Consider the following 26,305-nt stretch of genomic DNA (forward strand, 5'->3'; position numbering starts at 1 on the left):
AACTTTAAAATATATGAAAAAAAATGGAAACATCACCAAAGCTAATACATAAGTGAAACACACAGCAATTTGATTAGGGTTAAGATATGTTCTTTAATTGATGCAGGAGGCTTTTGGGTATGTGGTTGTCATAAAATGTTGAATTATTCTCCCTGCAACTGTAATCCCATTGTTTCAGTTCCCTCACAATTGGTACACCATGATGTGGATTTTTTTTAAAAAATAATAATCTATTGATAACTAATTGTGTGGCATGCCAAGAGTTAACCAGATCAACAGGAGCTGAGAGTTAACATTCTGGAGTCACTCACAGGTCAACACAGGAATAAAATGTGTGTGATGGGGAAAAAAATTAATGGCTTGTTTGTAAGAAGGCAGGCTCTTAAGCAAAAGTATGCAGAGGAATAGACATGTCAATCATTTTGCAAGACTCTAGAAAATATAGGCCTCCTTCTCCATTGCCCTACACCTCGGATAGTCATTTATTCGGTGCAAAATGCGTGTCAAATGTCACCAAAGCAAAATGATAGTGTTCGGTGTTCACTTCACGCGTACATAGCTACACGTCATGAAATAAGGCATCATGATATCATGATATAAGGCAACAGAATAAGGCCTCGTATGAGGTCACACAAAGGGATAGGCATAGTTACTAAAGCCAAAGCTGTTAGCAGACTGCAACACTGAAAGAGAGAGGACAATGTATGTTGTATGAAGATACTATTGTCTGTAAGAGAGGCAGGAAAAGACTACTCGAGTAAGTACTGCTCACTGTGAGTATGGCTTGCTGAATCAGGCCTATGAGAGGTGTCCTACATCTAAATGGGATGGGGAAAAAAAAAGGAGAATAAAGGGAGTTATATCTCCCCTCCCCCCCACTATTTTAATGTGTAAAAGACTAATCTTTGTGGTTTGCAACAAGAGCAGCATGTTGATCTTTATTTTTTAGCTCATCAGTCCTGGGGTCTTGCCATTTCAGGCTACAATTTCTGTTAAACTGTTTCTGCTTTTGCTGTTTACAGCTGGACCAAAAAACTGAATAGAGCCCTTCTGCCTCTAAGGAACTGATGACTGCTCACATTTCAAAAGGCTACGCTACATTCAAAAGCTTCCTAGTGGCTGACATCACATTCACAGTAACTTCACAGATGCCCCTTCAGTGTGAGTTCCCTCCTCCCCCAACCAGAAAAGCTAAATTGGGAGTCTTACCTCTGATTGATTGATTGATTGATTGGATGAAAATGAAAGTTAAAAGAATTCTATGTGTCTACAAAGCACTAGGGTATGTGGCAGGTGCGCTATAGAAGGGAAGAATGGACAAGGAATTTCAGAAACCTTCAAAAAGTGAGAAAAGGTAATAACGTGTTTTTAAAGAGCAAAACATTATTATAAATATTAGAAAATGCCTTTACTACTTCCAGATTTCAGAGTAGCAGCTGTATTAGTCTGTATTCGCAAAAAGAAAAGGAGTACTTATGGCACCTTAGAGACTAACGCATTTATTTGAGCATAAGCTTTCATGAGCTACAGCTCACTTCATTGGATGCATTCAGTGGAAAATACAGTGGGGAGATTTATATACACAGAGAACATGAAACAATGGGTGTTATCATACACACTATAAGGAGAGTGACTTAAGATGAGCTACTACCAGCAGGAGAGCGGGGATGGAGGGGAGGAAGAAAACCTTTTGTAGTGATAATCAAGGTGGGCCATTTCCAGCAGTTGACAAGAACGTCTGAGGAACAGTGAGAGGTGGGGGAGGGGGGAATAACATGGGGAAATAATTTTACTTTGTGTAATGACCCATCCACTCCCAGTCTCTATTCAAGCTTAAATTAATTGTATCCAGTTGCAAATTAATTCCAATTCAGCAATCTCTGGTTGGAGTCTGTTTTTGAAGTATTTTTGTTGAAGAATAGCCACTCCTAGGTCTGTAATCAAGTGACCAGAGAGATTGAAGTGTTCTCCGACTGCTTTTTGTATGTTATAACTCTTGACGTCTGATTTGTGTCCATTTATTCTTTTACGTAGAGACTGTCCAGTTTGACCAATGTACATGGCAGAGGGCCATTGCTGGCATATGATGTCATATATCACATTGGTAGATGTGCAGGTGAATGAACCTCTGATAGTGTGGCTCATGTGTTTAGGCCCTATAATGGTGTCCCCTGAATAGATATGTGGACAGTTGGCAACGGGCTTTGTTGCAAGGCTAGGTTCCTGGGTTGGTGGTTCTGTTGTGTGGTGTGTGGTTGCTGGTGAGTATTTGCTTCAGGTTGGGAGGCTGTCTGTAAGCAAGGACTGGCCTGTCTCCAAAGATCTGTGAGAGTGATGGGTTGTCCTTCAGGATAGGTTGTAGATCCTTGATGATGCGTTGGAGAGGTTTTAGTTGGGGGCTGAAGGTGATGGCTAGTGGCGTTCTGTTATTTTCTTGTTTGGGCCTGTCCTGTAGTAGGTGACTTCTGGGTACTCTTCTGGCTCTGTCAATCTGTTTCTTCAGTTCAGCAGATGGGTATTGTAGTTGTAAGAATGCATGATAGAGATCTTGTAGGTGTTTGTCTCTTTCTGAGGGATTGGAGCTAATGCGATTGTATCGTAGAGCTTGGCTGTAGACAATGGATCGTGTGGTGTGATCTGGGAGAAAGCTGCAGGCATGTAGGTAGGAATAGCAGTCAGTAAGTTTCCGGTATAGGGTGGTGTTTATGTGACCATCACTTATTAGCACCGTAGTGTCCAGGAAGTGGATCTCTTCTGTGGACTGGTCCAGGCTGAGATTGATGGTGGGATGGATATTGTTGAAATCATGGTGGAATTCCTCAAGGGCTTCTTTTCCATCGGTCCAGATGATGAAGTTGTCATCAATGTAGCGCAAGTAGAGTAGGGGCATCAGGGGATGAGAACTGAGGAAGCGTTGTTCTAAGTCAGCCATAAAAATGTTGGTATACTGTAGGGCCATACGGTGATTTGAAGGTACACATTGTTCCCAAATGTGAAATAGTTATGGGTGAGGACAAAGTCACAAAGTTCAGCTACCAGGTTAGCCATGACATTATCGGGGATACTGTTCCTGACGGCTTGTAGTCTATCTTTGTGTGGAATGTTGGTGTAGAGGGCTTCTACATCCATAGTGGCCAGGATGGTGTTTTCCATCCCATCATCAACCTCAGCCTGGACCAGTCAGAGAACATTTCAATCTCTCTGGTCACTCGATTACAGATCTAAGAGTGGCTAGTCTTCAACAAAAAAACTTCAAAAACAGACCCCAATGAGAGACTACTGAATTAGAATTAATTTGCAAACTGGATACAATTAACTTAGGCTTGAATAGAGACTGGGAGTGGATGGGTCATTACACAAAGTAAAACTATTTCCCCATGTTATTTCCTCCCCACTCCCCCCACTATTCCTCAGTCATTCTTGTTAACTGCTGGAAATGGCCCATCTTGATTATCACTACAAAAGGTTTTCTTCCTCCCTCCCCCACCCCCCGCGGTAATAGCTCATCTTAAGTGATCACTCTCCTTACAGTGCATATAACACCCATTGTTTCATGTTCTCTGTGTATATAAATCTCCCCACTGTATTTTCCACTGAATGCATCCAATGAAGTAAGCCATAGCTCACGAAAGCTTATGCTCAAATAAATTTGTTAGTCTCTAAGGTGCCACAAGTACCTTTTCTTTTTATTTCCAGATTGTAATTCTTTTTGTATTCTCTGAACTATTTTTAGCCATGAAAATATATAAGAACTGGAATTTCTTACTGTACCCAGTTAATGTCCACAACTTGCTTTCACCCCATCACAGAATGAATAACCAGCACCAATGAAACTAAAAAATATTTAGTTTATATTGTAGATACCACCACCATACAGTCTCTACAAAACTCTCCAGTTTCCCTCTGTTTGTCACAGAGTGCAAAGAATAGCAGTCCTTCTCCTGAAACATTCTCCAGCCTTGCTACCTTTTCATTTAGGATAGCTTAAGGAGAACTCAAGACACCCATGTCCTCCCCACCCCAAAAAAAGCTGTTACAGGTAAGGGCCTTGCTTAAGCTTTCCAGAGACCCATCTGTCAAGGTCACAACAGTTTTTGCCTCTGTCTGTTCCCATAAAGAACAACATCATAAATACTGTTTACCTTCTCTCCACAGCACTTGCAAAACTCCTTTGATAATCTTGCCTCGAAGAGTCATCACCCACAACTGACACTATAGATATCACCCACCCCTTTTTCAGAAGTGGACAAAGTGAGACAACCTATATTTGTATTTGAAATAGTTAAACCAGTTCATTAAAAATAGAATCAAACCATGGAGTCAGATGCATCATCCTTGAGAGGGGTAATTGATTATTTTTTGTCAAGGTTCAAACTTCTTGGTCAAAGTATAGTCAAGGTCCAGACTACAGAGAAAATAATAATACCAAAAAAATAACAATAATGATAATAAGAAGTAAATAAAATTATTTTATAATCTGTTCAAAGTGTCTGGTGTTTCAGCTTTGGCTCACATTCCGCCTATTGGCTACCTCTGTCCTAGCTGGTGCTGAAGGTAATATTTTTTCTCCATAAGACCTTCAGGAAGCTACCTGCTTGTGCTGATAACATGCCAGTATCATCGGTAATTCAGGTTTTGCCTCAGGACTCTTGATCTTCACCTCTTCTACACAGCTCTTTGGTTAATCTTGGCCTTCAGGATCCTCATCAGACTAAAACTGACAGCGGTCATACATTTGACAAAACAAGGAGAGGTGGTGTTTCCTTATTTGAACAATTGATTGGTGTTGGCATCGTCTGTCCTGGATATCCACTCAGTTGTGGAGAAATCACTGGAACTTCAAGAGAGAAGGTTTCACTTTAGTCAAAGTCAGAATATTCATTGTACTCATTTAGAGTCTCATACTCCCTTGGCATGCTTTTATAGACCCGCAGAGTGTCTCTTGTCTGAGAGAAATATGAAAATGAGAGCTCTAAGGGGTTCTGCAGGGTTTCTACTTCATAGGTAAGTTGTATCTCGCACACAATTTCTTCTGTGAGTTTGCTTCAAGAACTCCAGGCACATGTGCTATACTGCAAGTAACAGGGAAATTGAGCTAGTGCCCTTAGCACTTTTGTTATTTCTTTTCAGTCATTGTTCAGGACTGCTTTCTGCCCCACTCACAGTGGAAAAATCAGCAAGCCATGGAAAAGAGAATTTTCAGATCTGAGCTGTGTTGTATTACAGTTCTTCTCATGATTTTAAAGAACATTTAAATAAAATAAAAGAGCTTTTAATCATAGCTATACGGTGTGTAAGGGTTTTTAGCATTTTTATAATAAATCCCACTTTCTATGGAGATTATAAATTCTATTAAAAAAATCACTCATGCTATCTGAGGTCTGTGTTTAGCAGAATTTAATATTGAACTAACTCACTTCCTGTTCTCCCCACGAAAATCAATTTGGCTATTCTAAAGATTGTTATTATTCACGATGGGCTAGACTGTGCCTTTAATCTCATATTTGAGTGAGGAGTGGGGCATACATACAGTCATCCAGGAGGAACATGAGGAAGGAATAGGGAATCTGTGAGGCACATTTTTTCCCCTACTCCTTTTTGGCTGTGCTGGAGGAAATAATATACTACAGCTCTGAAAAGGGTGCAGTATACTTCATCCTTGCGTCCAACCTGATTCACTAAATGACATAATAGCAGGAGAGAGGAAACATGGCTGTGTCCATTTCATGCTCTTTTCTCATACAGTTGTTCGATGTGCAATGAGGGGAAATGTAGACAACACAAAAATTTCACTCCACAAGGGATCTCGAACAGTTGTCTAGGTAGCCCTGATGTGGTTTATCGGAGGAGTGAGTGTAGAAGGGCCTACTCTTGGCTATTTTGCTTCATGTTGACTTTAGGGTTGTGGGTAATCTAACCCTTCATGTTTTTGTACCTATAATAAAGGTTTTACCATCCACGGTTATCCACTGAAACTCTTTTTATGTTAAACTGATTACAAAAGACACTAAATTGTAGCCTTCAAAAATGTCTCTGGCTCTGTTCAGATTGTCCACCTGGTGACTAAAAACATGATCTACCAATAGGTAATGTGTATTTCTTACCAAAAAGGCAGTTTGTTTACTTCTCACACTCACACTGAGCAGGGCGTCTTTTCCACAGCATAGCTATATATGGCTTACAGGCAAAGCTTTGTATAAATATATGTTTATAAAGTACTAGAAAACGTGGCAGCTGGGGAAAACTAATAAAGAAGGAATATGGAGAGTTGCAAAAATATGGGGGAGAAAGGTTTTTAGTAAGTGAAATTTTGTGATGATTCTCTATTTCCATTTCCTCCTTCTGGTGGAGACAGATGGAATTTGATGTTAATGCAGTTGCTATGAGCCAAGAGTAACAACTCTTAAATCATCACTGACGTGGTGGAAATGTACACGAACAAAAACACACAAGATTTCTATAATTTGTAGAAATATGACTTGACATTCAAAATAACCACAAGTGGCATATGATTTATTGATTATCATCATAGAAGAGGACAGTTATTTATATAGTGCCTTAAGTTTAAATGACACAGATAAAGTATGCTGAGCAAAGAACAGAATCCCTGCATCAAAGAATTTGCAATCTAAAAGGGCAAGAGAGATGTGACAATAAAGCATAGCACAGTAAGAGAACAAATACAGAGTGATGAGTGGTTATTACAACTGGAACACTTCAATATAATAGACACAATAGATAAAACAGATACATTAACACAGATTATGGCCTCTATTTTCAAAAGGTAACAATGATTTTGGATGCCTCAATTTTAGGATATTCAATTTGAGCCATCTTAAAAGGGTCTAGTTTTCAGAAAGTTTGAGCACTCACCCTCTGAAAATCACACAGTCTATGATGTTTCAAGTTGAATACAGATAATTGGTATAGGATAGAAGGTCTTCCCGTGGATCAGTAACCAGTTAAAAGACAGAAAACAAATGATAGGAATAAATGGTCAGTTTTCAGAATGGAGAGAGTAAATAGCTATGTCCCCCAGAGATCTGTACTGTTCAATATATTCATAAATTATCTTGGAAAAAGAGTAAACAGTGATGTGGCAAAATTTGCAGATGATACAAAACTGCTCAAAATAGTTCAGTCCAAAGCAGACTGTGAAGAATTACAAAGGGATCTCACAAAACTGGGTGACTGGCAATGAAATGGCAGATGAAATTCAATGCTGATAAGTGCAAAATAATGCACTTTGGAAAACATAATCCCAACTATACATACAAAATGATGGGATCTAAATTATCTGTCATCACTTAAGAAAGAGGTCTTGGAGTCACTGCGGATAGTTCTCTGAAACATCCGCTCAATGTGCAGCAGCAGTCAAAAAAACTAACAGAATATTAGAAACAATTAGGAAAGAGATAGATAATAAGACAGAAAATATAATGTCACTATAGACATCCATTGGTACATCTTGAATACTGTGTGCAGTTTTTGTCACCCCATGTAAAAAAAAGATATATTAGAATTGGAAAAGGTACAGAGAAGGGCAATAAAATGATTAAGCCTATGGAACAGCTTCCATATGGGGAGAGTTTAATAAAACAGGGAATTTTCAGTTTAGAAAAAAAATGACTAAGAGGGGATATGATAGAGGTTTATAAAATCATGACTGGTGCGGAGAAAGTGACTGTACCCCTTCACATAACACACAAACCAGGAGTTGCCCAATGAAATTCATAGGCAATAGGTTTACAACAAACAAAAGGAAATACTTCTTCAAACCACACACAGTCAATGTGGAACTCATTGCCAGGGGAGTCATGAAGGCCAAAACTATAATGGGGTAAAAAAAAAGAACTAGGTAAGTTCCTGGATGATAGGTCCATCAATGGCTATTTGCCAAGATTGTCAGGGATACAACCCCATGCTCTTGGTGTCCCTAGCTTCTGAATCCAGAAGGTGGTAGTGGACAAGAAGAGATGGATTACTCAATGATTACCTGTTCTGTTCTTTCCCTCTGAAGTACCTGACATTGGCCATTGTTGGAAGATGAGATGCTGGGCTAGATAAACTATTGGTCTGATTCAGTATGGTCGCTCTCATGTTCTTATGTACCCAAAAAAGCTGGTCAGAAAAATCCAAAGAAAATTTTTTTGTTAGAATTTTATAATCTGTTGAAATCAAGAAGCTTGTGGAAGTGGTTAGATTTTTGAGAACATTTTGATGAAGTTCCTGTTGATTTCCTGCCAGCTCTCCCAAGGTATGTAGAAGACTACCAGGCAGAATTTCTGTAGTGTGCAGTTCCAAGGAAGCCCACCATGTAGACAGCCTCAGAGTCAGATACCCCAGTTCTAGGGCAACCTTGCTAGACAGGGCTTCAGTCTCTTTTGTAGACAATTTTTAATTTTCATTCAAAATCTGAACAAAACCAAATTTCAAGATCCTCTACAAAATGGAAATATTTTTCTCTGCACAGCTCTCCCCAAAATCGCTGGTGATTTTTGAAAATTTGTAAGGAGTATATTCTGATTGCATATCATTGTCCTTACAGATCAATTATCTTTGGGATGAGATGTCACACACATTATCTAAGAATGTGAAAATATTTAATTTGATTACTTGTGTAACAACACATTATTTAAAGACTAGTGTTATGCATACACAGAATGAGCCAAAGTTAAGCTTGTGTGTATAACCATTATCCTTTCCTGCCTTCTGAGTAGTTAGCTGTACAAGCTTAATGTTCTCTTAGTGTAGTTTTTTGATGGAATATGCAAATAAGAAAAATGTATATGTTAGATGCATATATTATTTTCAACTTGCAAATTATCAGCATCCAATTTTTCAGCATCCAAGATGCAAAAGAAATGTGCAAATATTTAGTAAGTAGGACCATTAAATTACAGGACAAAGATTTATCACACTCCAAGTCTGATGAAGTTCAAAATATATGGAAATTCTCAGTTAATACTAATCTGTTTTGGTGAGAGAGTTCTAATCAACCCACCAGGTGAAAGGAAAAAACAACAAAAACTGTTTCAATCAAGTTAGTAAAGTTTCTTCCTTCTGTACACATTTCTAACCTACTTCATTATTATCAGATTAGAGAGCAATTTTTTTTAATTAAAAACATGTTTTAAGGGGTCGAAGGCTTTCATAGGCAACATGGAAACTTCCTTATATTATGAAAGTTCCTGACAAGTTGGAGGAATATGTTGGATAAGTGTTCGGATTGGAGAATATAAGAATCAGGAAATAATCTCCGCATTATTGTCTTGGGAAATGTCTAATCTCAGAATTCTAAAATAAAGGTCCACATGTCCCCGCTGATGCATGGTGGTGATAGGAGCCACAAACCAGGAAAATCATGGAAAGTATGTGGGGGATCTCAGAGGGCAAAGTATGTTACATCCTCTCCCCTTTGCACAGCTCCTTCCATTGTCTCTACAGCTGCTACGAAGCTTAGCTATATACACTCCATTTTACATAGGAAGTAATAAGTGGATATCCAGTGTGGGGAAAGGGAGAGGATAAGTTGCACCAATTTTTCCTGCATGTTTTGAACCAGATTCTCTGCTGAATCCAGTGTCCAGTGAGTGTGACAAAGAAGGGGGCTGTTAGGGAGTTGTTCATGCTCCCCAATTTCTACTTTGTCTCAGCCATGTGCTTGGATGTGTATTAGGAGCTGGTTCTGCTCTAGTATTTGTCAGGTGGTAATGGTCTCTCAACTGGGGCTTGCCACAGCCACATTACATTCCTGCCACTCTTTACCTCCTCTGACAAGCTCCCCTGTACTAGGTTACACTGGGAGAATGACAGAGTAACTGGCCATATTTGCTCTTCACCAGCATGAGGCTTCCTTATGGTGGGGAATCCCTACCAGGTGTCTAGTGGCTAGTCTCTGCCCTCTTTTGTGCCATTTTAGGGGTATAATGGAGTTGGGTGAGACAAAGACTCTTCCCCTTAGTAAACTGAGTAAAAGGTTAACATCATAAAAATGTAATGATCAAAGGCTTTGAAAAAGGACCCTAATCATAGCACTGATTATGGAATACAAAATGATATCAAATTAACTCAAACTAAAACAAGCCCTAAATTGTCAGATTGAAAATCTGAAATAAATGGCCAAATCCTGTTTGGAATTACATGTATGTAAATCTAGCATAGCTGTTGACACTGAGAACAGAAATTGTCATAAATTCTTCCTACTATCAGCCCTACATCTATCACAATCCTCAGCACCTTCCATTTTAAGTACAGTGCACATTTCTTTGAACCTTCATTTAAAAAAAAACAAATACACATATATATTTGAAAAAAATACAGACCAAAACTTTGCATTGAATACACTTCCCCTTCCCCACTCCCCCCATCCCCCAGAAAGAGAAAGAGAAAACAAAAATAGCATTTAAAGGATGAGCGCAACTTAAAACGTGTTGGCAGTCCCATTGAAACCAAAGGAAGTTAAACCTGTGCTTTAAGTTAAGCAAATGGTTAAGTGCTTCACTGAATCGGGGCTTTACTTTTCAGATCTATAAAATGGTAATTATATTAGTTACATGTGACTGACATCTTAAGAATAGTATATTTTTGGATTTTGCAAGTCAATAATATCAGTGTGCCCATTTTAAATGACAAAACAAAAGCTCAGAGAAGTTTAATGATATGAGTAGAGCACTGTGTACAAGTTTATGATGTATGTGACCGGGGATCAGGAGACCTTGGTTCTCATTGTCCTGACTTTGACTTATGCTTTTGCTGAGTTCTGATTATTCTTGCTTTGACTTACTGTGCAACTTTGGGTAGGGCATTTAAACTTCTTAGAGCCCGAGTTTCCTCATCTGCAAAATGGGGGGCAAAGCTGTCAGTGAGGACGGTTAATGGAACATGTATCTGTATAAGCACTGCAAAAGAGGAATTCCTGAACCCAAGTCAGCCATCCAGGCTACCTTAAGCTTTTAAGGTTACTTTCAGGTGCATAATAACAAAGTTTTCAAACTGTAAACTGTTTCAAAACTGTAACAATGCATCCAGATACCTTAGAGTAGAACTGAAACATCAGGGATGTGATATTGATCTGCCTACTGTTTATTTGTATTCATCTTAAGGTTTGTTTCATTTCAGTATATTATAATTTTAGAATGATAACTCTTTTTACATTTGTATTTACTTGTATTTTGGTTTCTTCTTTCACCATGTTGCTTTTGGTCTTACAGTATTTAATATTCCTGGAAGAAAGTGATAGTTCATAAGATGAAAATGAAACATATGAACATAAGGAGTATAGAGTATAAAGCAAAATCCAATATATCATTCATTTCAGTAATCAAATTAATTTCTTCATATAAAAGAAATCCTGACTTTAGCCCATGTTGTTAATGCAATACTTAGCCACTGTAATGTCAGCATGGTAAATCTAGCTTTAAAAATTTATGAATTATCTTGTTTGTTAGGGTTTATTATTAGTTTCATTCTAATATGTTTATTGTGTTCCTAAGAGTAAAAATGTCTGAGTCTTTACAGCAAATACACTGACAACTATATCTGGGTGACTGTCAACAAGTAGCTCCTTCCTGGGCATACCCTTGCAACCTTAGGACAGCCCTGCAAGTAGCCCCTTGCCTCAGTTTCCTTTCTTGATTCCTCAATTAACTCAAAAAAGAGTCTTTTACAAGTCCAGTAACAACAGTCCTCCTTAGGGTCTGATTTACTAACTTAAAGTTAAAAAAATGAACACTGTCTGTCTGGGAGAAGTCTGTCTCCCAGCCTTAAGCTTGGTACAGCTCCCAAACTCCCCTTGGGTCTCAGTGCCTTCTCTGTTTTAGCAAGCTACTCCCAGGCAAGGCTGGCTCCAGCTTTTTTGCTGCCCCAAGTGGCGAAGGAAAAAAACCCAACCAAGCCTGCTGCCGAATTGCCGCCGAAGACCCGGACACACTGCCCTGATGACGGACGGACTGCTGCCCATTCTATTGGTCGCCCCAGGAACCTGCTTCCTTCGCTGGTGCCTGGAGCTGGCCCTCCTCCCAGGCCTTTCTAGCTGAGGCAAATCCCCTCTTCTCACTCTCTGCAGTCTCTCTCTACAGTTTCCTGTGCTTCCCTACCTCTGCAGCTTCCTCCTGCCCTTTATAGGGAATCAGCTCCTCCATACTTGATCCTTCTAATTAAAGCCCACACCTCATAGTAGGGTGGCAGGCAGAGCCAGCTCCAAGCTCTAGCCCTTAAAGGAGAAGGCCACCCCATTATACACAGAAAAAAAAAACTTTGCTCAGTAACTATTTTGATCAAGATTTCTCCCTTCATGCAAAATTTTGCTCTAAATTACATCCAGGTTACTCAGTTGCCTCCAGAGAAGTTCTATGGTGTAAGTGAGGGCAGGATTTGGCCCAAACTCAGCCTATTATGAGTACTGAAAACACACAGCCAAATTCTACTTTTACTTATGCAGATACCAAAATTTATTCAAAAATAAATGTAAACACACTTATCATTCCCTCTAGACAAAGAAAAAGCTCTGCAGATTGGTTAGGATTCAGCAAGGTACTTAAAGATAACTTAAAGAGGTGTTTAATGATTGGGGCTACTCACATGCTTCAGTAACTGTTTGAATCAGTGCCTCAATGGGTAATTTTAATAAGTATGATCACATGCATAAAATACTTAGTCATCTGAAAGTCCAAAAAGAAAGAAAAATATCCAATGCAGGGTCTTCCTCATGACAGTCATTCTGCTTGCCTATACTACAAGAGTTGCCCTCTGCTGCCAACAGATGTCAGCAGTCGGCAGAAATCCACATGTGCTGAATACAATTTAGCAGCAAGCGTAGCCAAATACAAGTCATGTTCAGCTCTATTTCAGGAACTGATGTTAAAACCAAATGATGTCAAACATGGTTTGTCCCTGGCTATACAAGCAGGGAAACTGTTCAGCTTCGTTTAGCTGCACCCAATGCTGGCACCCATTGTGAGCAACAGTCAACTGTTCTAATGTAGATTAGGTGATTGTGGGCACTATGCTGCAATGTGAAGAGCACCACGAAAATGAGTGGTTTCAGAGTAGCAGCCGTGTTAGTCTGTATTCGCAAAAAGAAAAGGAGTACTTGTGGCACCTTAGAGACTAACAAATTTATTAGAGCATAAGCTTTCGTGAGCTACAGATCACTTCATCGGATGCATTTGGTGGAAAAAACAGAGGAGAGATTTATATACACACACACAGAGAACATGAAACAATGGGTTTATCATACACACTGTAAGGAGAGTGATCACTTAAGATAAGCCATCACCAGCAGCAGGAGGGGGAAAGGAGAAAAACCTTTCATGGTGACAAGCAAGGTAGACTAATTCCAGCAGTTAACAAGAATATCAGAGGAGCAGTAGGGGGTGGGGTGGGGGGGGAGAAATACCATGGGGAAATAGTTTTACTTTGTGTAATGACTCATCCATTCCCAGTCTCTATTCAAGCCTAAGTTAATTGTATCCAGTTTGCAAATTAATTCCAATTCAGCAGTCTCTTGTTGGAGTCTGTTTTTGAAGCTTTTTTGTTGAAAGATAGCCACTCTTAGGTCTGTGATCGAGTGACCAGAGAGATTAAAGTGTTCTCCAACTGGTTTTTGAATGTTATAATTCTTGATATCTGATTTGTGTCCATTCATTCTTTTACGTAGAGACTGTCCAGTTTGGCCAATGTACATGGCAGAGGGGCATTGCTGGCACATGATGGCATATATCACATTGGTAGATGCGCAGGTGAACGAGCCTCTGATAGTGTGGCTGATGTGATTAGGCCCTATGATGGTATCCCCTGAATAGATATGTGGACAGAGTTGGCAACGGGCTTTGTTGAAAGGATAGGTTCCTGGTTTAGTGGTTCTGTTGAGTGGTGTGTGGTTGCTGGAGGTAGAGGGTAGTGTTGGTGTAGAGGGCTTCTACATCCATAGTGGCAAGGCTGACAAAGGAGGTGCTGTCGTCATCATGAATTGGTCGGAGTATGAACAAGAGGCTACTAGGCAGCTCTCCAACACCACTTTCTACAAGCCATTACCCTCTGATCCCACTGAGAGTTACCAAAAGAAACTTCAGCATTTGCTCAACAAACTCCCTGAAAAAGCACAAGAACAAATCCGCACAGACACACCCCTAGAACCCCGACCTGGGGTATTTTATCTGTTACCCAAGATCCATAAACCTGGAAATCCTGGACGCCCCATCATCTCAGGTATTGGCACCCTGACAGCAGGATTGTCTGGCTATGTAGACTCCCTCCTCAGGCCCTTCATTACCAGCATTCCCAGCTATCTTCGAGACACCACTGACTTCCTGAGGAAACTACAGTCCATTGGTGATCTTCCTAAAAACACCATCCTAGCCACTATGGATGTAGAAGCCCTCTACACCAACATTCCACACAAAGATGGACTACAAGCCGACAGGAACAGTATCCCCGATACTGTCACGGTTAACCTGGTGGCTGAACTTTGTGACTTTGTCCTCACCCATAACTATTTCACATTTGGGGACAATGTATACCTTCAAATCAGCAGCACTGCGATGGGTACCCGCATGGCCCCACAGTATGCCAACATTTTTATGGCTGACTTAGAACAACGCTTCCTCAGCTCTCGTCCCCTAATGCCCCTACTCTACTTGCGCTACATTGATGACATCTTCATCATCTGGACCCATGGAAAAGAAGCTCTTGAGGAATTCCACCATGATTTCAACAATTTCCATCCCACCATCAACCTCAGCCTGGACCAGTCCACACAACAAAGCCCTGGCTGGGATGATTTAACTGGGACTTGGTCCTGCTTTGAGCAGGGGGTTGGACTAGATGACCTTCTGGGGTCCCTTCCAACCCTGATATTCTATGATTCTATGATTCTATGATTCTAAGAGATCCACTTCCTGGACACTACGGTGCTCATAAGCGATGGTCACATAAACACCACCCTATATCGGAAACCTACTGACCGCTATTCCTACCTACATGCCTCTAGCTTTCATCCAGATCATACCACTCGATCCATTGTCTACAGCCAAGCTCTACGATATAACCGCATTTGCTCCAACCCCTCAGACAGAGACAAACACCTACAAGATCTCTATCATGCATTCCTACAACTACAATACCCACCTGCTGAAGTGAAGAAACAGATTGACAGAGCCAGAAGAGTACCCAGAAGTCACCTACTACAGGACAGGCCCAACAAAGAAAATAACAGAACGCCACTAGCCATCACCTTCAGCCCCCAACTAAAACCTCTCCAACGCATCATCAAGGATCTACAACCTATCCTGAAGGACGACCCATCACTCTCACAGATCTTGGGAGACAGGCCAGTCCTTGCTTACAGACAGCCCCCCAATCTGAAGCAAATACTCTCCAGCAACCACACACCACACAACAGAACCACTAACCCAGGAACCTATCCTTGCAACAAAGCCCGTTGCCAACTCTTTCCACATATCTATTCAGGGGATACCATCATAGGGCCTAATCACATCAGTCACACTATCAGAGGCTCGTTCACCTGCGCATCTACCAATGTGATATATGCCATCATGTGCCAGCAATGCCCCTCTGCCATGTACATTGGTCAAATTGGACAGTCTCTACGTTAAAGAATGAATGGACACAAATCAGACATCAAGAATTATAACATTCAAAAACCAGTTGGAGAACACTTCAATCTTTCTGGTCACTCGATCACAGAACTAAGAGTGGCTATCCTTCAACAAAAAAGCTTCAAAAACAGACTCCAACGAGAGACTGCTGAATTGGAATTAATTTGCAAACTGAATACAATTAACTTAGGCTTGAATAGAGACTGCGAATGGATGAATCATTACACAAAGTAAAACTATTTCCCCATTGTATGTCTCCCCCCCACTCCACCCCCTACTGTTCCTCTGATATTCTTGTTAACTGCTGGAATTAGCCTACCTTGCTTGTCACCATGAAAGGTTTTCCTCCTTTCCCCCCCCTGCTGCTGGTGATGGCTTATCTTAAGTGATCACTCTCCTTACAGTGTGTATGATAAACCCATTGTTTCATGTTCTCTGTGTGTGTGTATATAAATCTCTCCTCTGTTTTTTCCACCAAATGCATCCAATGAAGTGTGCTGTAGCTCATGAAAGCTTATGCTCTAATAAATTTGTTAGTCTCTAAGGTGCCACAAGTACTCCTTTTCTTTTTACGAAAATGAGTGGAGTTGTGGATGATCAGAAACTCTCAGGAAGAGCAGTGACTTAAAGTGTGTCTATAGCAGTGTTTCCCAAATGTTTGCTCTGGTGACCCCTTTCACATAGCAAGCGTCTGACTGTGACCCCCCCATATGAATTAAAAACACTTTTTTATATATTTAACACCATTATAAATGCTGGAGACAAAGCGGGGTTTAGGGTGGAGGCTGACACCTTGTGACCCCCCCCATGTAATAACCCCGCTACTCTCTGAGGGGTCCTGATACCAAATTTGAGAACCCCTGGTCTACAGTGCATCTGGGAGTGAACATCTCAGTCTGGGTTCTGTTGTAGTAGCAGGCAAAGTACTAACAAACTTCAACAGGACTTTATTTTTTAAAGTGGAAACCTCTTATCCAAGCTGTTGTTGCACCCTCAGTAGCTTTCCCTCAGTCTCTTCAACTCCTCCCCCCTCCCTTTCTGTTTCCTGTCCTTTCAGACTCCCAACAGCCAGTACTCCCAATTCTAATAATTACAAGCAACATCTAAACACCACTTTCCCTCCTCTCTTAAGAAACTCTCTCAATTACAATAAACATTGTTGTTCTAACCACAGGAACAAATAGGAAACAAAGCACTATACTATTGACAAAATTATTACACTAAAAACACTAAAGATACTACATAACATAGTCTCTAGTCCAGACATGTGGTCGTCTGGGTCTGTCAGGCCATCTCTCAAGCCCCGGTTCCAGTGCAATATCTTGTTGTGTTGATACTATGGTGAAGTCATCCAATGCAGACTGGGTGTTGGCACAATCTCCTCTTGGTGCATAGGCAGGTGCAAGATAAGAAACATTCCATAACCGCCCATCAGAAAGTCGATAGGTGTAAGGTCCCTTCTTCTCTATGATTTTAAGAGGAACTGTGAATTTATGGTCCCCTTTGCCTAAAATTCCAGGTTTTCATATTCTAATGAAGGAACCACACTGAGACTTTGGTTCCTTAGCATCCCGCTACTTGTCTGTGAAAGTCTTAGACTTTGCCTCGTTCTGTTCAACTATTTTTCTCATATCATCCTTGGTTGGGGCCTCAGTTTGTGCCTTTAACAATCCAGCAATGTTCAGTTTAGTATTCATCTGTTTCCCATGCAGTAACTACAGGTGATTTTTGTGTGGCATGTCGTGTAAGCCCAGTATGCTTGCAAGAAATCAGTAGTGAAGGTTATCCACCATCGCCCTTCCAGTTTAGCTGTTTGCAAATCATTCGATTTCCCCATTGTCTTGAGGGTAGTATAGGGATAACCTTCTGTGTAAAATGTTCCTCTCTGCTAGAAAAGATTCAAACTCCAGGGAAGTAAATTGACTACAATTATCTGAAACCTGTTCTTTGGGGTTACCTTCCCTGCTAAAAACTGAAAAGAGGAACTTAATTACTGTAGCAGAAGAGATTTGCAATGTAAATGCTACCTCAGGACATTTACTGAAATAGTCTATTAAGGTGATGGCATAGCGACAGTGAATTGGAGCACTGTCAAAGGATCCTACAACTTTTCATTCACACTTTTTCCCATGGAGATTCAGGAAGAGGAACAGGCTGTAATGGAGAGGTACATGTCACTGCTGTCTTATCATGTATTTCGCAAGTGACACAGGATTTTATGACAGGTTTCAGAGTAGCAGCCGTGTTAATCTGTATTCGCAAAAAGAAAAGGAGTACTTGTGACACCTTAGAGACTAACAAATTTATTTGAGCATAAGCTCTCTTGAGCTACAGCTCACTTCATTGGATGCATTCAATGGATGAGTGCTTCAGTCTTCAGTGTGAGAGTCCATCCCTGGCCACCAATACAGATCCCGTAGTCGCTGTTTGGTTCTGACAATTCCTTGATGAGTATCATGTGCCAGGTATATGAGTTTTTATTGTAATTCTTCTGGCACAAGTAACTGGTGTGTACCAAGTAGCACACAGCCATCGAGCAAAGAAAGTTCATCCCAAACTCTTAAAATAAGGCAGCAAAACTGGGTCAAGATTTTTAGGGTTACTGGGCCATCTATTTATCAGAAATTCCAGTAGTTTTTGTTGAATTGGACATGCTGAACAAGCAGTTTGACATTGTTCTCTTGTAACTGCAGTAAGAGTGCTTGTAATAAGTGCAACTACTACATCTTCATCCTCCGGTGGACCATCTGATGAAGGCAAAGGCAGGCGAGAAAGGCAATCAGCAACCACATTTTGGTTTCCAGAATTATATTCCAGTTCATAATTGAAAGAGAGTAGTCTTGCAGATCATCTAGCAATACGATATCCTGCTCTTCCCAGTCCTTTCATGGTGAGCAATGTCATCAAAAGGTTGTAGTGTGTGTGCAACTTGAACGTGTGGCCCCACAGGTAAGTTCTCCATTTTTCAGTAGCCCAGACACAAGCAAGTGCTTCTTTTTTGACTGTAGAATATTTTTCTCAGCATTACTTAGTGTCCTTGAAGCAAATGCAACAGTTCTCTCTGTGTTGTCCTCATGAAGTTGTGTGAGGACAGCCCCAAGTTCATAATCAGAAGCATCAGTAGTTACAATTGTGGGCAATGCAGGACTGAATAGTGCAAGTACTGGACAAGTACAATCAAGTCTTTCACTGTTTCAAAACTAGCTTGTTCATCTGTTGTCCACACTAAGGTTGAAGTTCCCTGTAGTAATTCTCGTAACGGTTCAATGACAGAAGCATAATTGGGAATGAATTTTACATACCAGGAGGTAAGACCCAAGAAGGAAGGTTTGCAAATCTGTTGGAGGAGGAGCATTTGAAATTGCCAGGGTATGAGTCAGATCAGGTTTTAGTCCAGCCTGTGAAATGCCCCAGAAAGGAGAGTTCACTTTGTTTAAATTTGCATTTGGACCTATTGAGCTTGAGGCCTGCTTTGCTGATGCAGTTTAGTACAGACTACAGGTTATTGTCATGCTCCTCAGAAGTATTTCCAAACACAATCATCCAATTAGCACTGAACTCCATGTTGATTCTTCAAAATCAATTACATCATTTTTTGGAAGGCAGTTGGGGCTGATGCAAGACCGTATGGAACATGTTTAAAATGGAATAGTCCCTCATGTGTAATTAATGCTGTGAGGTCTCTGCTATCTTTATGCAACATAACCTGGTGGTATGTGCTCTGCAAATCAAGAGTAGAAAACATCTTTGCTCCATGGAGTTCTGCAAATACTTCTTCTATGTGAGGAAGAGGATGACTGTCAATCACAATAGCTTTATTTGGCTCCCTTAAGTCCACACAAAGGCGAATGCCTCCACTCTTCTTCACTGCATCACTACTATAGCTGAAACCCATTCTGAGGAATTAATCTCTTCAATAATGTCCTCTTGAACAAGTTTTCTAAGTTCCTCTGAAACAGCTTACCTGACTGAAAATTGTAAGCGCTGTAATTTCTGTCCTACAGGCATCACATTATTCCGCATTTTAACTTTATGCAGAAACCCATAAGCACAGCCAAGTTGCTCCTCAACCTGGTGTTGGGTCCAGCAGAAACTGATGTGTGTACCGCAAGAGTGCTTTGCTGAGTCCACTAACTATCCTGAGATTTAAAGCAGCCAATAAATCTCTGCCAAGGATAGAAGTGCCTTTGTGGACAATGTAAAACTCTGCAGTTACACAGCAATCACTAAAAGTAACTAATGCTAGTAGGCAGCCACGTACTGGAATATGGTTTTTCAAATAGCACACCAAGTGAAGCTTGGGTTCACTAAGAGGCACATCTTTAAAGTAATGCAAATAGATAGAATCAGGCAATATATATACTGCTGAGCCAGTGTCCAACATTAGCTGAATAGAGTGTGATTTGCCTGAGGCTATGGCAGAAACATTTACCATGCACTTTATTTGTCCTGGAATATGTGAAGTAGAGATTTTGTCTACGCTGAGCACAGTAACATCTGGTATTGTAACTGCATGCACCTGTTGATTGAACTGGCTGCTGCGACATACTTTAGCAATCTTTTTGCACTGATTGCACTGAGCTACTTTTGCAGGACATCCTGTGTAGCTTGCAAAGTGTTGTGGGGATCCACAGCAAAAACATGCTTTTACTGTATTTTGAATTTGCTGATTTGGTCATTTTTAATTAGTTTTCCCTCTTGTAATTGTTTGTCTGCAGCAATAGTGAACTTTTTTTGCAAAGGAGTCACAGCCTGGACTGTGCCTCCTGTATCCATGCTCATTATTTTGGCTTAAGCTGTAGCTGACTCAATCTGGGTAGCAATGGTTATTGCTTTTTCTAGTGTAAATTGTGGTTCTAGAAGTAAGCGTTCTCTTACATGAAGCATGGTTGTTTTCTCAATGAGCTGGTCTCTAATCATTTCATCTGCCATATTCCCAAAGTCACAAGTTACAATCAGACTCCTCAGGGAAGCAATATACTGCACTATAGTTTCCCCTGGTTTCTGCTCACACTGGCGAAATCTGTAGCAATTAGCTACTAAATTCACTTTTGGTACAAAAAGGTTCTTTAATGCAGTGAGTGAAGTCTCATATTTATCGTCTGCAAGGGGAAAAGTGTAAAATATATGCTGCCCTTCTGCTCCAAGCAGTGGATTAGCAGAGCACACTTTCTTACTTCAGAAATCTCTGTAGCACTGATTGCAAGCAGATAAGTCTCAAACATATGGATTCAGGAAGTAAAAGCAATTGGAAGCTCACCTGGGCTTTGTAGAAAGGGTGCAAGTGGGTTCAGAAGCAGAAGATCCTTCCTCGTCACCAGAATGTTGTAGTAGCCAGGCAAACTTCAACAGGACTTTATTTTTTAAAGTGGAAACCTCTTTTCCAAGCTGCTATTGCACCATCAGTAGCTCTCCTTCAGCCTCTTTAGCTCCTCCCCCCTCCTTCCTGTTTCCTGTCCTCCTGGCTGACTCCCAACAGCCAGTGCTCCCAATTCTAATAAATACAAGCAACATCTAAACACCACAGGTTCCCAGACTTTTGCTGGCAGGGCTCATGCTATCATGCTAAAATAGCTGTTTAGATGTTGCAGAGCTCTCAAGACTGGGGGATGGGCTTGAGTGGCCAAGCTCCAGCCAGATCCTCAATGTAAAAAAAACCAATTTACATAGATATTTTTACCTCATATCTATAGACTGAGGCTGGGAGGCTCACTTCCGCATGCATTGTAAAATAGCTTCACAGAGTTGGTCCTTTTAAATGCAAGGTAGAAGGTAAGAGAAATAGAACTCATGGACTTCAAAAGCATTTCTGTCTTGCCTAACTCAGTCATAATGAAATTGTTCTGTCTGCCAAAAAAAACTTAGCACAATGGCTAAAAAGTAACTGGCACATCTGTATCAGCTGTAACGTGGCTCATCCTTTCAACCCACTGGAAGAGAAATCAACTGGCATATGGCTTGCGCTGGACATAGAGCAGCAGTGGCACAGGTACAGTTTTGCATTTGTGCCACACACATTTGATTTTTAATATGCCACATGTCCAGAAGGGTTCAGTTTTTGCAGGGATGTGGAAGAAAATAATATATTTGTTGTTGTACACAGTGAAAGAGAGACCGTGCGTGCAGTGACACCAGAAAGGTGGCGAGGGGGAGTGCGGTTCAGGGGACCAGTGCCTTCCCACTTTTTGAAAGTGTACAAGCATGGCCCATCCACATTTCGCTGGGATGGACCCTGCCCCCTTCCCCTCTTCTTCCCCCTGAGGCTCCACTCCCCAGACAGGCCAGCACAGAGCCTGGCCAGGGAACCCGGGCAGATGTCAGAAGCCATGGCAGACCCTTCCTGGGGAGTGGGAGATGGGGGGGCTAAGAGTAGCCCCCGGCCTGAGTCTCCACCCCCTGGGCTCCCCACCTGGTTGAGAGGCAGGTAGAGGTGGAGAGTCTTCAATTCTGTCCCAGCTCCCCACAACTGCCCCCGTTGCTCTCTCTGACCCGGCTCCAGATGTGGGGTCCTCAGAGCTACAGCCCTGCCATGGTAAAAGCCATGTGGGCAGCTTTGAGAGGCCGCAGATTCATGGACCCTCCACCTGCCCTGGGGAGAGCACCCAAGGGGTGAGGACAGGGGCCGGGGCTGCTCGGATCCCTGAACTTGGGCAGGTGGCATTCGGGCCTGCTGCAGATTCCCACAGCTGCCTGCCCAGCTCGTACCATGGCAGAGTTGTGGCTGCAAGGCTCCCCATCCTTGGCTGGAGCCAGGTCAGGGAGAGCTGCATGGGCAGCTGTGAGGACCATGGGTCCATCCACCTGCCCAGGTCGGGGGCCGGGACATGGACGAGGGCTGCTTTTGCCCCCCACACTCTGGGTAGGGGGAGGCAGGCTTCCAGGCTCTGCTATGGCTTCTGGCTTGGCCAGGGGAGTGGCCTCAGGGGGGCAGAGGTGGGCCTCAGTGAGATTTTGGGCAGGCTCCCCTGCCCCCGTTTTGGGGAGTGTTTCAGTGCCCTTGTGTGTGTGTGTGTGTGTATGTGTGTGTGTGTGTGTGAGAGAGAGAGAGAGAGAGAGAGAGAGAGAGAGAGAGAGAGAGAGAGAGAGAGAAATAATATTCTTCCATAATAGAGTGATTTATCTAAAAAAATATTCCTTTATTTTGCTCCCTAACTCTGACTTTACTGAATTCTCTGCCTTTTTCTACAAACAGGAACTTAGGAGAAGAGATTACTTTGTTTGGAATAGGAAGAACACAGAGAAGGGCCACCGAGATTATGTAGATCAAAGGTATCAAACTCATTCTGAGGAGAAGGCCAAATTCCATTGTCAATGGTGGTCCGTGGGATGTAGTATACATGTAGGACTCGGTCCACAGTGGAATTCCTGTGATGTCACTTTGAAATTTGTACAAAGATCAATGGTCTCTATGTAGTAACTGAACACTTGCAGTTAATTTCAATATAAAAAAAACCACGATGGGGAAAATGCTTACAGATGAGGTAGAATGGAAAAATAAATGGTCAGAGCATTTCAAAAAGTCCTCCACACAGACAGCCTTATTTCAGTACCAGACTTCAATGAAATGTGAACCTTATCAACTTAACATCAACATTAGTTCAACAGAGATGTCAGAAGTACAGGCCATAATCAAGAAGCTGAAAAATAACAAATCAGTGGGAGAGGAGCAAATCACAGCAGAAATGCTGAATGCACTTGATACTATCATCTAAATAAAGGAGAGCTGTCCAATGACGTCTGGGAAAAAGAGCATTCTCCTGACCAGTGGAAACATAAAATCATTGTCAGAATACCTCCAAAAGTTGATCTTACCAATTGTAACAACTGGAGAGAAGTTACCTTACTCTCTGGTGTAGGGGAAGCTTTTTTGCAGTGTGATATTACAGAGAGGCAGTGGATTCCAAGCTTAGAGCAGAACAGGCTGGAGGCAGGCCCAAGAGATCTTGTATAGACCAGATATTCACACTAAGGACCATCATAGAAGACTGTATAGACTGGCAAGCTCCTCATATCATCAATATCATTTATTTTCAGAAGGCATTTGATAGCCTGCACAGACATATGTTGTGAAATAGTCTTCTGTCCTATGTTGTTAACATCATCAAAGTTATGTACAGCTATGCAAAGTGTTTTGTAAGGGTGAACAGCCAGATAACAGAATGGTTCAATGTGGACTCTGGTGAGAAAGATGGCTGCATTTTATCTTTGCTGGTGTTTGCCTTTCACATAGAATGGATAATGAAGAAATGTATTAGTAACACAAATACTGGTACTGCATGGGTAGATGGCAAATGCCTAGAGGAGCTAAATTTTACTGATAATATTGCACTATTAAGTAACACTCCTGAGAAGTTATAAACGTAGACAGACAAGCTGAAAAAAACAGCAGAACAAACAGGGCTCAAAAACAGATAAGCTAGAACAAACATCCTTGAAACCCAGATATCAAGCAATAACATCATATTAAGAAGGCAAAAATATCAAGGAAGTAGAACAATTAATTTACCTTGGCAGCACCACACTGGCTAACGGAGACGTCAAGAAGGAAATGACCTTAATATAGGAAAGGCATTCATAACATTCACTAAACTTATACCATATGGCAATCAAATATCTTGCATCAGAACAAAACCAAGAATTTTAAATATAATCTCATTATACAGGTTCCACAGCTGGAGATGTACCAGAACATTGGACAGAAAATTAGATGCCTTCAAAAATGAGTACCTATGAAAGATTCTGCTCATTGACTGGAAAGACTTCATTATCAATGAAAAGATCTGAGAAATCACCAACCACCAGTTTGTTTCCACCAGAATCAGAAGGCAGTAGGATTGTTGATTAATCACAGTTAACTCAAGCGATTAATTTTTTTTACCCACACTCCATATATTTCACATTATAGTAGTCTTGTACAATGACCCAGCTTGCTGTTCGTTTTAAGAACACTTTCATGACAGATTTGACAAAACACAAAGAAGGTACCAATGTGAGATTTCTAAAGATAGCTACACTAGTTGACCCAAGATTTAAGAATCTGAAGAGCTTTCCAAAATCTGAGAGGGATGGAGTGTGGCGCATGCTTCGGAAGTCTTAAAAGAGCAACACTCTGATGAGGAAACTACAGAACCCAAACCACAAAAAAAGAAAATCAACCTTCTGCTGATGACATCTGACTAAGACGATGAAAATGAACATGTGTTGGTCTGTACTGCTTTGGATCGTTATCGAGCAAAACTCACCATCAACATGGATGCTTATCTCCTGGAATGGTGGTTGAAGCATGAAGGGACAGATGAAACTTTAGTGCATCTGGCACGTAAATATTTTGCAACACTGGCTACAATAGTGCCATGTGAATTCTTATTTTCACTGTCAGGTGACACTGTAAAAAAGAAGCAAGCAGCATTATCTCCTGCAAATGTAAACAACTTGTTTGTCTGAAAGATTGGCTGAACAAGAAATAGGACTGCGTGGACTTCTGGGCTCTAAAGTTTTATATTGTTTTATTTTTGAATGCAGTTAATTTTTGTACATAACTCTACATTAGTAACTTCAAATTTCATGATAAAAAGATTGAACTATAGTACTTGTATTTGATTAATTGAAAAATACTATTTCTTTTTTTTACGGTGCAAATATTACTTTAAAAAATATAACTTGAGCACTGTACACTTTGTATTCTGTATTGTAATTGAAATCAATATATTTGAAAATGTTGAAAACATCCAAACATATTTATATAAATGGTTTTCTATTATTGTTTAACAGCGCAATTAATCGTGATTATTGTTTTAATTGCATGATTAATAGCGATTAATTTTTTTAATCACTGGACAGCCCTAGAAGAAAGAATTTGATATATGTGGGCGTGTCCTGCAGATGTCAACAGAAAGATTCCCAAATGAAAATGTCAAATGGAAACCAACTGGTGTGAGGAACCATGGATGCCCAAGAGCAACATTAAGAAGAACTCTTAACAAGGAGAATGGAATGCTTGATGTCAATGTCATAGAGCAGATGAAAGCAGCAGTTAATGATGGAGGGGAATGGAAGACAATAGTTTCTGCCCTATATGCCAACATTGGCATGAGAAGGATGTAATAATAATTATTTATTAATTGATTATTATTATTATTCATTCAGAAAGGACATGAACAGAGATCTGCAACCTTTCAGTCACTAGGCTATGGGATAGTCTCATGGGGTAGGGGTCCCTCAGTCTCTTCTGCAGGTTACAGAGTCATTCTCATACTTTATTCTTCTCTTTCTCTCTCTGGCACAATGTTTCTTTCATTGTTTAGCCACAGAGGAACAGCTTCAACCAGTGGGGGTGAAAAGACCAAGCATGAGAATGACTTTGCGTGCTGCTGGTTACAGCACTCACCTGGGAGTTGGGAGACCTAGGATCCACTCCCCTGACACCAGTGATTTTTTAAATTACTTATTCACAGTTGAATAGCTTTAACAGAAGAGACTGAGGGAGCCCCGCATCAGAATATTCTGTAGTCCAGTGTTTAGGACACTCATCAAGCAGATTCCTGTTCAAATCTCTTCTCCCCTTCAGCCCGAGGGAGGACTTGAACTTGTGGGTCTCCCACATCTCAGGTGAGTACACTATACACTGGGTTTAAAGTTATGAGGGAGGTTCTCTTCCACCCTCAGGATTCTTGCAAAAATGATAT

The 26,305-nt window shown here is 41.0% G+C and overlaps 1 long non-coding RNA gene across 1 annotated transcript; it reads left to right on the plus strand.

Moving 5' to 3' along the window:
- Positions 1-16,268: 16,268 nt before the first annotated feature.
- Positions 16,269-26,027, plus strand: LOC122460012. Its single transcript, XR_006281025.1, has 3 exons — positions 16,269-16,490; positions 21,523-21,529; positions 26,015-26,027. It is a non-coding gene; the product is annotated as an uncharacterized LOC122460012 (long non-coding RNA).
- The last annotated feature ends 278 nt before the right edge of the window (positions 26,028-26,305 follow it).

The sequence above is a fragment of the Dermochelys coriacea genome, chromosome 4 (assembly GCF_009764565.3).
Source record: "Dermochelys coriacea isolate rDerCor1 chromosome 4, rDerCor1.pri.v4, whole genome shotgun sequence".
NCBI classification, from domain to species: domain Eukaryota; kingdom Metazoa; phylum Chordata; order Testudines; family Dermochelyidae; genus Dermochelys; species Dermochelys coriacea.